Source organism: Mus caroli, unplaced genomic scaffold (genome assembly GCF_978045245.1).
Source record: "Mus caroli unplaced genomic scaffold, Mus_caroli_1 scaffold_16, whole genome shotgun sequence".
Taxonomy (NCBI): Eukaryota; Metazoa; Chordata; class Mammalia; order Rodentia; family Muridae; genus Mus; species Mus caroli.
In genome coordinates, this window is record NW_028227271.1 from 48,365,282 (window position 1) to 48,377,654 (window position 12,373).

The following is a 12,373-nucleotide window of genomic DNA, read 5'->3' on the forward strand; positions in this document are numbered from 1 at the left end:
GGCAGGCGGATTTCTGAGTTCGAGGCCAGCCTGGTCTACAAAGTGAGTTCCAGGACAGCCAGGGCTACACAGAGAAACCCTGTCTCGAAAAACCAAAAAAAAAAAAAAAAAAAAAAAAAAAAAAAAAAAAAAAAAAAGATTTCCTCTCTGTCATGAGTTTTATTGCTTGACTATGTAAGGTTTTCTTTGTATCCCTGTTGCTTGTGTTTCTGTTCAACAACTTGGATATGTAGATTTATAGCTTCCATCAAACTTTTCTTTCTCTTCTAATTATCAAAACCCTCAAATTGCACACAAATTAATGTCTTATGTTGTGCCTGGGGCTCCCTTCATGTTTAATCCTTTCTCTCTCAAGTTGCAATACTTCCATGGCAATGGTTTAATGCTCATTTTCTATTTTTATGTTAATCATCTGCCAATCTCCTCCAGTCAAAATTTATCTTACACCTGCTATTCTATGTTTAAATCTTTCGTTTCTCTCACTAGACTTTGGTTCTTTAAATCTTGAAGGTGTTCATAATCTGTTTCACAATCTCTGTCTACCAGCCGAGGTCTCTGATGATTATATTGCTTCAGGTAGGTTGAAATTTCTATTTCTCCACTGGTCTTTTTTGTGTTTGTCTATTTGTTTGATGCTTGTTTGTTTTTGGTTTTGTTCTTTGTTTTGTTTTGCTTTGTTTTGTTTTGTTTTGTTTTGTTCCTAGATGTGGAAACTGTGTTGAGTAATGAGTAATTCTTCTTTAAGACTTTGTTTGCAATTGTGGCAAACATTGAAATCACTTGCAAATAGAACTGGGCTTCTCAAAGGTCTCTTTACAAGCTTTGTTAAGGCAAGGTGAACATGTCCTTGTCTCCAGAGATTGTTTTTCTTGTGGCATCTGATAGCCTAGTGTCTACATTGCACACCATTGAGCTTCAGTAAGAACTCTTCACTGTGGTTGACCAGAACTCACACTTCTTTCTACCCTGTCTGTACTAAGGGAACTCTTCAGACTATTTTTCTTTGGATCTTTTTGGCCCCGCTTCAACACTCAAAGGGGATCTTTATGCAACCTTTAGAGTTCTATCTCCAGGCACTTGCTTCCTATCTTCTAGTACTCTATGTCTCAGATTATAAACATCTCACATTGAAAGTTCCAGCCCGTCCTTTTTGTGCTGTGGTTCAGGCATTTTCTCTCAGCACTCCCCCTTAGAAAGTGCCTCCAGAAGACATGACATTCATCTTACTAAAATCTCTTCATTTTGAGAACAGACTCCTGCTCTGCCTACTGTTTAGTCCAGAGACTGTTACCTCATATGTTTCACAAAATTTTCTATTCATCTACTGAGTGGGGAAGTCCCATCCTATGTATCCCAGCATAGAACAAAGCAGAAGTAACCTTACATGAAGTTGAAAATTTATGATTTTTTTCTTTTTAAGAAGCCAATGGATAAGAAAGGCATGCCCTAAATAAATACCTAGCCTAAAACCCAGTTTTTAATTTAGATACAGGTTGAAACTTGGAGTCCCAATCCCAGAACTCTTGATTTACATAATATGGGTAAGTCATTTGACATTTATCATTTGAAAAGGCTCTTTGGGATGGTATTAAGCAGCCAGACTGAGGAGTCGTTGGCTTGTTATATCCAATTCCTTAGTGACTAACATTATATATGGAATGACTTGGTATGCTTGTGCTATATGAATATTTATATATTTGCATTGAGTGAGTATACATATCTATATACACGTCACCTACATGTGATATTCTGAAACATTTCATCCACGGCCACACTACTCAAGCATATTTGCCAACTTAAGATACACATAGGCAGCTCCAAGAAAAGAACAAATTGCTGCTCAAAGGATTGAAAGCCATTAAAACCAGCTGACTACCTTTCCTAGATTAGTCCTTTGGCTATCTGTGTTAGTGTGAACCAGAGTGGACACTACTACATCCTCCTACACAAAGTACAGGCTTCACATGTCAAAGCTTAGGGTAAAGTTCCCATCTGCCTCCTCCACCCTCCTGTTGCTATAGTTTTTCAGAGCAAAACCACACTACACTACAAGAACTGCTGGTTGCTAGCCAAACACAATTAAATCGAGGATCAAATTGTAAGACACACACACACACACACACACACACATATATATATATATATATATATATATATATATATATACAGATCTAAAGTATAATACATTTGTTACTCCATTAAAATGAGGCTAACAGAATTATAGAATTATTAGGGCATATATATATATATATATATATATATATATTCATTCTCTGGCTGTACTCCCAAGAGATGAAAATATTAAAGAAGTAGATACTTACTGAAAATCAGAGTTTTAATATGTGAAATCTCATTAACAGCCCTAATAATTCTGTCGGATACGCTACCCTCATGTTAATGGAGTAACAAATCTAGAGTACTTGCCATAGGAATCTGTATGACAAGCTTGGTCTTCAGCTTGCAGTCCTGTTTTGGGGGATTGTAGATATTTTAGGAGGTGGGACTTGACTGGAGGAAGTAGGGATATCAGTCATTTTTCTTGTTGCTGTGGCAAAATACATCATCATCATCATAATAACTAAAAAAATAAAGATTTTGTTTTGGCTCAGTTTGAGGATACAATCTGTCTTGGTGAAAGAAGTGTGAATGTGTCTCCTTATCAGAAGCCTAAGCATAATGTGATGGTTTGAATATTCTTGGACCAGGGAGTGGTACCATCTGGATGTGTGTCCTGGTTGGAATAGGTGTGTCACTGTGGGTGTGGGCTTAAGACTCTCACCCCAGTTGCCTGGAAGTCAGTCTTCCACTAGCAGCCTTTGGATAAAGACATAGAACTCTCAGCTCTGTCTGTGCCATGCCTGCCTGGATACTGCCATGCTCCCACCTTGATGATAATAGACTGAACCTCTGAACTTGTAAGCCAGCCCCAATTAAATGTTTTTATAAGACTTGCCTTGGGCATGGTGTCTGTTCACAGCAGTAAAACTCTGACTAAGACACATAAGCAATCTAGTCACAGTCAGGAGTAGCCACAGCAGTCAGGAAACAGAAAGGTGAACGCTGTTGCTAGTATTCTCCTTTCCCATTTTTATCCAGCACAGGTTCCAGCCCGCATTCCTGTTTTATAGTTTCCATTGGTCTTCCCTCTCCAGTGAAACTGCTATGGAAACACCTAAAGATACACACAGCACTTTGTCTCCTAGTCGCTCAACCTAGTCAGGCTGACAGTGATGATCTGCTCTCACAAGTGACTTATAGGCTTCTCAGCCTTGCCTCTTCCCTTCCTATTGCTCTATGCTTTCCTCCTGTCACAGGTGATTATCACAGGCCATTTACACTGTCCTGCCACTATCATGTTAGGTCTCAGCACACCACAGAAATAATGACCAGTCAATAGGGATCAAAGCCTCAGAAACTGCAACCAGAATTGATGTTCATTTCATAAGCTGTTTCTCTCATGTGTATTTCAAAATGGAAAAAAAAATCTGAAGTGCAAGAGAAACCTAGAGAACTTAACTCGTGTGATTTCTGTCCACTAAGAACCACCTGTTATTTTATGCATAAAAAGTGTTGGCCATTTTATAATCACTCATAGATTTGATTTCAGGATCAGAAAAATGAGCATCAGCAAGCCTGAAAGAAGCATGAAAGGGAGAAAATGAGAGAAAAAAAGGAGGTCTAAGAGGAAAATCCACAGATGTGGATTGGTACCTACAGTTAGAATTACAAGAACAAGAAGCAGGGAAGCTGGAGAAATCATACGCAGTGATGCATGCTTGTAATCCCAGCACCCATGAGATGGAGAAAATATGATCCTGAGTTCCAGGTCTACCTGAGTTACATAGCAAGAGTCAGGTCCCAGTCAATCTGGACTATACAATGAGATCCATCAGAAAGGAGGTGGCAAAGGAGAGAGGGGGAGTTGGAGAGGGAGAGGGAGGGGGAGGGAGGGAGAGGGAAATGGAGGAGGAGGGGCATAAGGAGGGGGAGGGGGAGATGGAGGTGAGATGGAGGGGAGGGGAAGAGGGAAGGGGAGGGGGAGGGGAAGAGGGAAGGGGAGGGGGGAGGGGAGAGGGAGAGGGAGACAGTGAGAATGATCCAAAATGACATCCCTGAAAAGTTTTGATGTTTCAGTTTTTAAACAAAGGCAAATATATTCAGAGTCACGTTAAAAGTATTTGCATGTAAAGTTGAAGTTAGTAAAACGCATACCGTGTGATATCCTGTCATTTCCAATGTCGATATGATAAAGGAATATGCATTGGAGAGGTGAGAAAGATGGAGGAATGGAGCAGTGAGTGCAAGGTGGAAAGAGACAGAACTAGAAATGCAATGGCCGGAATGAGAGAAGGCTGCAATGGACAGGGAAGCATGTCCTTGTTGAGTAGGGGGACAGGGTAGTGTGCAGCATCCTGGAGCTTGCACAGACTCCGCCCCCAACATACTGCCCATCTACATGATTGGCCTGGTTCTGAGCAACGACAGGATGTCTGAGATGAGGAACAGCCCATTCCTCATTGGACCACCAGAAAGACCACACTGTGCCTGGAGACCACGTTGGTATCCGTGGTCCACTGCTGCAGGCTGTGTTGAAGACTGAGGTTCATTTGGATATCCACGGCAGCTGGGGGCCATGTTGATGCCCATGACTTGTACTGCCACTAAGGTCATGTGGATCATGCCATAGTCTGTGCTTCTGCCAAGGGCCGTGTTTGGGTCCCTGATCCTACAGCAGCTGGGGACTGTGTTGATATCTGTGGTGGCCAGTGTTACCACCAAAGGACAGGCAGATGTTCATGGTCTGTGCTACCACCTGAAGCCATCTTAATGTCCATAGGCCAGGCTACTTCTGGGGACCATATTGGTGTCTGTCTGTGGCCTGTGTTGCCCCAGAAGTCATGCTGTTGTGCTTGGCCTGTGCTACCTAAGAGGGCTATGATCGAGTCGATGGCCTATGCTGTAACAGAAGGTCATGTTGATATTCATGGTCTGTACTGCCACTGGAGACCATGCTGAGGTCAGTAACGCATACTGACACCAGTGACCATGTGGATGTCATTGGTCCATGCTGTTATAGAAACCATGATAAAGTCCCTGGTCCATGCTCCTGATGACTGTAAAGAGTAAGGAAGCTATTTTTGCAGTGGCATCAATGATTGGAGACTCACAGTTGAGAAAGAGGGACATGGAAGGCGTCTGTGGCAACCATTCCCCCAAACAATCCCCCTCCCCACAAAGTAACAGCCTAGACAGAAATCTATCAAAGAGAACAGCATTATGGGTAGGGAAGGGCTCTGTTTTCTTTAAGGGGCTGGCCATGGAGAGTTTGACCATGCTTCAGTGAGTATATAGAAAACACAAATTGGATTTTTTTTTCTTATTATTTTTTTGGTGGGTGGGGAGTCACAAGAACGGGAGAGAGGACCTAGGAGGACTGGGAAATGAGTGTGAAAGGATTATTGATGTGAAATTCCAAAATAATAAAATACTATGTAATAATATGTGTTTTAAAATGGACTTCTGTGCGAACACAGATAAAAATTGTGACAGTATTGAAATTTGCAGACGATAGCTTCCATTTCCTGGGAATTCATTTTTGCACAAACCCCTTTCTTTTCTTTATTTTTATTTCTATTTATTTTCTGAGACAGGGTTTCAGTGTATAGCCCTGGCTGTACTGAAATACACACTATAGACCAGGCTGGCTGGGAACTCACAGAGCTCCACCTCTGCCTCCCAAGGCTGGCTTTAGAAGAGGAGTTAAGTAAGAAGGTATTGTACTGTGTCTCTTTGGTCATTGTTGTTTCCTCTCCTTAGTGTTGTCTCCTGCGCTCTCTGAACTGTAGAACCAAAGATTTACATTTATTAGCTCCTCTCCTAGGCTGTTGATAGAAGTGGGTAGTATAAAAGCTTACAGCAAAAGAGAAAATAGAGAGAGTCAGGGAAATCTAAGTTCACAATTCCAGGACTTAGTAATAGCAGCTTAACTTAAAGCCCTCTTAATCTTGTTGGTAGCTAGCTACAGTTCTACATCAGCCACCAGCCTTTCATCAGCTTCAACACCTGATTTTGTTTTCAGGCTGGTTAAAACTGAAGGAAAGAAAGGGGAGCCAAAAAAGGTAAAATATGATTTCCCAACCTGGGCACATTGCATACCCAAACCACCACCAGAATCCAAAGGCTCGTTTGACAGTTGTTAGAAGTCTGCTATTCTCTTACATTTGTTACATAGCACTTTACCAGCTTTCTGGTGCATGCCAAGTATTCAACAGAGGTTTGCGTGCTGAAAGTTCAAATACAGTGTACTGGCTATTTTTGTGTCAACTTGACACAGCTGGAGTTATCATAGAGAAAGGAGCTTCAGTTGAGGAAATGCCTCCATGAGATACAACTGTAAGGCATTTTCTCAATTAGTGATCAAGGGGGAAAGGCCCCTTGTGGGTGGGATCATCCCTGGGCTGGTAGTCTTGGGTTCTATAAGAGAGTAGGCTGAGCAAGCCAGAGGAGGCAAGCCAGTAAAGAACATCCCTCCATGGCCTCTGTATCAGCTCCTGCTTTCTGACCTGCTTGAGTTCCAGTCCTGACTTCCTTTGGTGATGAACAGCAGTATGGAGGTGTAAGTGGAATAAACCCTTTCCTCCCCAACTTGCTTCTTGGTCATGATGTTTGTGCAGGAATAGAAACCCTGACTAAGACATACAGTTATCATGAGCCTGACAGTTGTCTACAGGTCTTTAGAAAGACTTCACTGCTCCTCAGTTTCCTCTGCTGTGGCCCACATCTTCTCCATGGTAAGTGTAGTTTCTCCTGGAACTGTGGAGGAACTCATTCAGACATCTGTTTTGTCTGTGGTGAGTAACTTATCAGTTGCCTCTTACCAATATAAGGTTCTATACAGTTACCATAATCAAGCTGCGTGGGACGATCCTCTGTGCTAAGAGACAAGATTGCCTTTTTCCTTGTCATCAGCCTAAGGCCACACAGCTAGAAGTAATGGCCTGAAAAGCTGAAAACAAAACATTTTCTTTTCATAGCTTCAGAGGGTTGTGCTGAAAGCGCGTCAAATCACACACAGAACAAGCACATCAGAACAAGGCAACCTAACTTTTAAGATACTATAGGGACTTGGGTCTGTCCAAGACTCTTAACACTTGGACCATGCTCTTAAGACCAGATAGCACACAAGAGAATCACAAGTGTATCAGTGTATCCCAGCATAGTGCTTTAAAAACCAGTAAATCCTCAGGGGGTAATGAAAAGCACATTTGTGTAGGAGCCCAAACACCTCGTCTGTAGCCTTGACCATTTCAATTGATGTTCAAGGGGGATGAAACTATAGCTTACTAAATTTTAGGAAAATCACAAGAGAAATGTTGAACTAATCGAATTACCTCCCTAATTCTCTTTTGAAAGTAAAGATATAAATGGGGCTGTTTAGAAAAGGTCTGATGGAAGAATCTGAGCCTTTGAATAAAATGGTTTTTACCCTTGGTCTTCAATTCTTCTCTGCCTGTATTTCTCCTCACTCGTGAATATGGATCACTAATATCTCCTTCAAGCTCTTAAACAAAGTTGCCAATTCATAACTGTGTACCAAGTAAATGATTCATGTTTAAAAAGAGACTGGGGTGAAAGGCACACATTAACTATAAACAATGATCACCATTTGAATGATATGAAAAGGTGTTTTCCCCCCAGGAACATATTTTGAGGTGAGAATGTGATTTTCTAAGTAAAAATAATACAATCATGCTTAAGTCCTATTAATACTTACCCAGATGTGTAACTTGTCAAGGTGTAGGATTATATAAACAAGGAAGGAATATCTCAAGATGTTCATATTCATAAACACATAGCCTACTTGATGATAAAAATGAAGGGAGAGTTACTACTCTTCAAAATGTGCCTAGAACTCCCATTATATCTCAGCAATCACCATAATCCAGGGTTGGTTCTAACATTTGAATATAAACAAGGAGACCGTACTACTGGCTATTTCAACATTGTAAAATTTCTTAAGCTAATTCTTACCCTGGATTTGTAGACACGAACTTGAATAAGCCATCATAAATTATGGCCTACCCAATGTCAATGGTAGAGTGGTTGTTACCTTTTCTGCTTTTGCTCACGGTTGTGCATTGAGCTGGCTAAAGTCAACCTGGAAGAGTCCGTGCTTCAAACTCTTGGGTGTAAATTCTAAGGTTTTATATCCAGAAAAGCAAGTGGATCAAGTTTGAAGTGGATCTCTCCCTTCAACACACGCATGTACACACACACACACACACACACTGTTGCTTTAAGTGTTCCAATCTACTGGGACAATGGGAATCTTACTGGTGGCTACCAATAGCTTCCTATCAATCCCTCATTCTTTCATCAACTTCAAATACTTGACCAGATGCTGTCTTCTAGCTGGAGCCATTTCTCCAGGAAAATGCGCAGAAGTACTTGGATTTTGACCTGACCCCGCTGGCAAACTTTTGGGTTCATTAGGTGGTCCTAACTGAAGCCAACATTCTCAAAACAAGTAGCCACAGGTGAATGCGAGACATGTTGATGGTACCACCACATTAACAGACAGAATTGAACATTAATATATATGTTATTTATCCTTTGGGCTTTTGTTTGGCTCTGGTTTATAATACTCTCTCTGATTCTTTTTTTTTTAACATTAAAAAAAATGGCATTGTTTTATTTTCACCAGCAGGCGTGGGTTGCATGTTGTGGTAGGTGTGCTGGGCTCCGTGCAGGTATGGATGGGGTCCGGGAAGATAATGATTTGGGGGCTGGAAGGGAACAAAGAGTAGATAGGCTTCTGGGAAGTTCGGAGGAAGGACTCATGGCATGTTATAGTTAAGCTGCCAACGAGGTTGAGAAACTCTTGGAAATCTAGCTGCCCATCGCTGTTGAGGTCCAGCTTCTTCATCATGTGGTCAAGAACTCTGGGGTCCTTCTGGTTCTTTGTGAAGGCGGGCAGCTCCCTGTTCATGAAGGAAAGGAATTCAGCTTTGGGGAGTTTAGAGCTGTTTCCATCCTTCCCGCTGTACTTTTGGAAAACAGCAATCAGGGGTTCTACGCATCTCTCAGTCTCTGTAAGCAATTTTGCCAAGTTGAGGAGCGTGGTCTGGCTGCGACTGCGGCTGACGGCTGACGGTGGCTGCGATAGGCGTGACTCTTATTGTATGCTTCCCTATGGAATATTTGTTCTCAGCAACTGTTTTGAACAAGGCACTGTCACCTGTTGCTGTAAGCTGAATTAGAGCTAATCCACTGGAACAGGCTTTTGGCCTCCTCAGGGAGTGCGGAGCCTGTGTGATTTCTCTTCTAGACAGCTGGCTCCACAGGGGCTCTTCCTCACTCCACTCCCATCATTCCTTTATCATGACGATAACGTGGATATCTTTTAATGATAGAATGCATTTCTCATTGAAAACTCACAGGACTATGAAAAGTTGTGGCTGATGAAGTAGCGTTATTTATGCCCTAATTGAACCTATGCCGTTTTTTAAATGTAAAAATAAATAAATACAATTTAGTTAGCAGATGATATAGTGCTTGGTTTAATTCTGGCATTTTTCAAGCAGAATTTGTCTTGCTGAATCTCTGCCTCATGTCTTCTCTTCCATCCCAATGACATTACCTCAGCCTGTTACACACACACACACAGAGAGAGAGAGAGAGAGAGAGAGAGAGAGAGAGAGAGAGAGAAAGTTCCTGTCCTTTTTCATTTTGCCTGTGACTGATTTTTCCTAAATGGCTCTATGTCCACTCTGTTGGCTCATTTCTCACAGTATCACAGTATAATCGATACTCTCATTTACACATATAAATATACACATTATAAACTAGGCTATGGATATGACAGAGAATAAGTAACTTGCTTTTCTGAGTCTGAATTACCTCCATTAAGAAAACTATTTCTAATTTCATTCACTTATCTGCAAATTTGTCATCTTTCTTTACAACTGGAATAACGTTGTATTCTTTACCTGCATCACATTTTGTTATCCATGTATTGATTAGTTGGGGGTCCCTTAGACAGTTCTATTTCCTTGCTGTGTACAATGCAGCCCTGAGCATTAATGTGTGTGTGTGTCTCTTTGATAGATCATAGAGTCCATAGATTCATCTCAGGGGTGTTATAGCTTAAGAATTCCATTCTAACTCTTTAACAAAACCACCATACAAATTCTAGATTATACTCCCAGCATCAATAAATAATGGTTCTTCATTGCCACATCTTTGCCAAAAATTGTTAGTATCTTTTTTTTTAAATGATATTCACTTTGATTGGAAATGAAACAAAATGACAAAGTAGTTTGTTTTTGTTTTGTTTTGTTTTGTGTTTTTTGGGGTCCCCCCCCCATGGCTAAAGACATTGAAGGCTTTTCAAGATGCTTATTGACCATTTATACTTCTTACTTTAAAAATAATATGGGGCACTTTGTTTCCTTCTTCCTTCCTCTCTCTCTCTCTCTCTCTCTCTCTCTCTCTCTCTCTCTCTCTCTCTCTCTTTCTTTCTTTCACAAATGAGTCTTTTAATAGAAAACCAAAACAACCCCCCCCCAAATCAAAAGCCACTCCTCCAACAGTAGCAGCACACATTTCCTCACTCCAGACAGCTCTGAGTTTCAGTTCTTTGCCTTGGGAGGTGGCCTGTACATACCACAGTGTGGTCTGGTTCATAAGGCTGTAGCGTCAGCTGCTCCTGGAGCTTCCTGTTCTCTTGCTGCATCTTCTTCACTTTAGATGCAAACACAGCTTCTACTGAGGCTGTGGAGTCAATACAGTTGGCCTTAATGGAAATCGCAAAGTGTCCTCCATTCCGCAGGAAGGTGTGGGCATTCAGGGTCACAATCCTGGTTTGTTCTGGCTGGGCCACATCAGCAAAGATGACATCCACCATTGCGATAAGCATGCAGTATTTGTGTGAGTGCCGAGCTTCTTCAATTAGAGGAATAATGGTGGTCCTCTTCTTGGCCAAGTTGATGAGGTCATGGCCAGAGCTGTGGGAGAACTGAACTGCGTAGACCAGACCATCTGATCTGACAATTTCAAAGACATGAGAAGTGGTGCTGCCCAAGGCTTGATGTGGATCTGGTCTACACTGCCCAGGATTGCTGTTGCCAGCTTGGAGAGGAAGGGGTTCCAGGCTCAGTACATGATTTTGTCATCTTCTTCTGAAATAGAGACTCTCTTCTCTCCATACAGATTCTCCAGGGACCAGATTCTTTGTGGCAAGGGCATCCTCCTTTCTGCAACAGATAAAGACACCTTCATGCCAATGCAGCTCCACCACCACATTCTTCCCTGACTGGTTTCCTCCCTTGCCTCCCTGGCTACTACCTCCACCCCAATTGCCCCCAGATTAGAAGCCTCCCACCTCGGCCACCTCCACCTCCTTATCCCCTGAAGTCACCACTCCCTCAGCCTCGACCTTGACCTCGACCTCGACCACCACCGCCAAAGCCTCCTTGACCTCCTCAATCCTCCTCCTCTACCGCCTCTGTCACCAAAGCCTCCTCTGCTACCAACCCCCCCTCCCGCCCCATTGTGTGTGTGTGTGTGTGTGTGTGTGTGTGTGTGTGTGTGTGAGTGTGTGTGTGTGAAACCTAGGTTCAGTACTGCATTCACGACTCAGGCAACCTGGCACCCGAGAATCCAGGAGTCTCAGACATGGAAAGTGGGCACTGTCTTTTTAACCTGACAAGTCTTATTGCGGACACATGGTGTTCCGTTTTGTATTTTTATGGAATTTCTCTGTGTGTGTGTGTTTGTGTGTGTGTCTGGATTTATATTTATTCCTTGTGCTCTTTCTTTGTTTCTTTATTTTCTGTTCCTTTTGTCCTATTCTGGTTTATTTGTTGTTTTTAAACTGACCCATCTCTTTCATTATCTTATTTGCTGATTAGAAGTGAGGGTTTTTTGGGGGGTGTGTGTGTTGTGTTTGTGTGTTTGTTTGTTTGTTTGTTTGTTGGGGTTTTTTTTGTAGTTCTTTATATATCGTAGATATTGAACCACTTTCTGATGTAGAGCTAGCATAGATTCTCTGATTTTGTAAGATGTCTGTTTGTTATGCTGCGCTGTGTAGAAACATTAGTTTAATTTGGCAATTTTCTGGTCTATTTCTTGTGCTATTGGATCTCTAGACAAAAAGCTGGTGCCTCTATCCTGATGTGCAGTCCCTGTTTTTCCTCTTGTGGTTTCCACATTGTTTGATGCACTTCAGTGCAGGGTGAAAAATATGGAGCTGTTTTCATTCCCCTACCCCTGGATATCCTGTTTTACCAGCACAATATTGAATGTGCAGTCTTTATCCAATGTATGCATTTGGTAGCTTTAATTTCAAAATCACATGAGTAAGCATAGACCA

The 12,373-nt window shown here is 41.9% G+C and overlaps 1 pseudogene; it reads right to left on the reverse strand.

The window, feature by feature from the left end:
* Nucleotides 1-10,631: 10,631 nt before the first annotated feature.
* LOC110310045 (rRNA 2'-O-methyltransferase fibrillarin pseudogene) lies at nt 10,632-11,538 on the reverse strand (annotated as a pseudogene).
* Nucleotides 11,539-12,373: the final 835 nt, after the last annotated feature.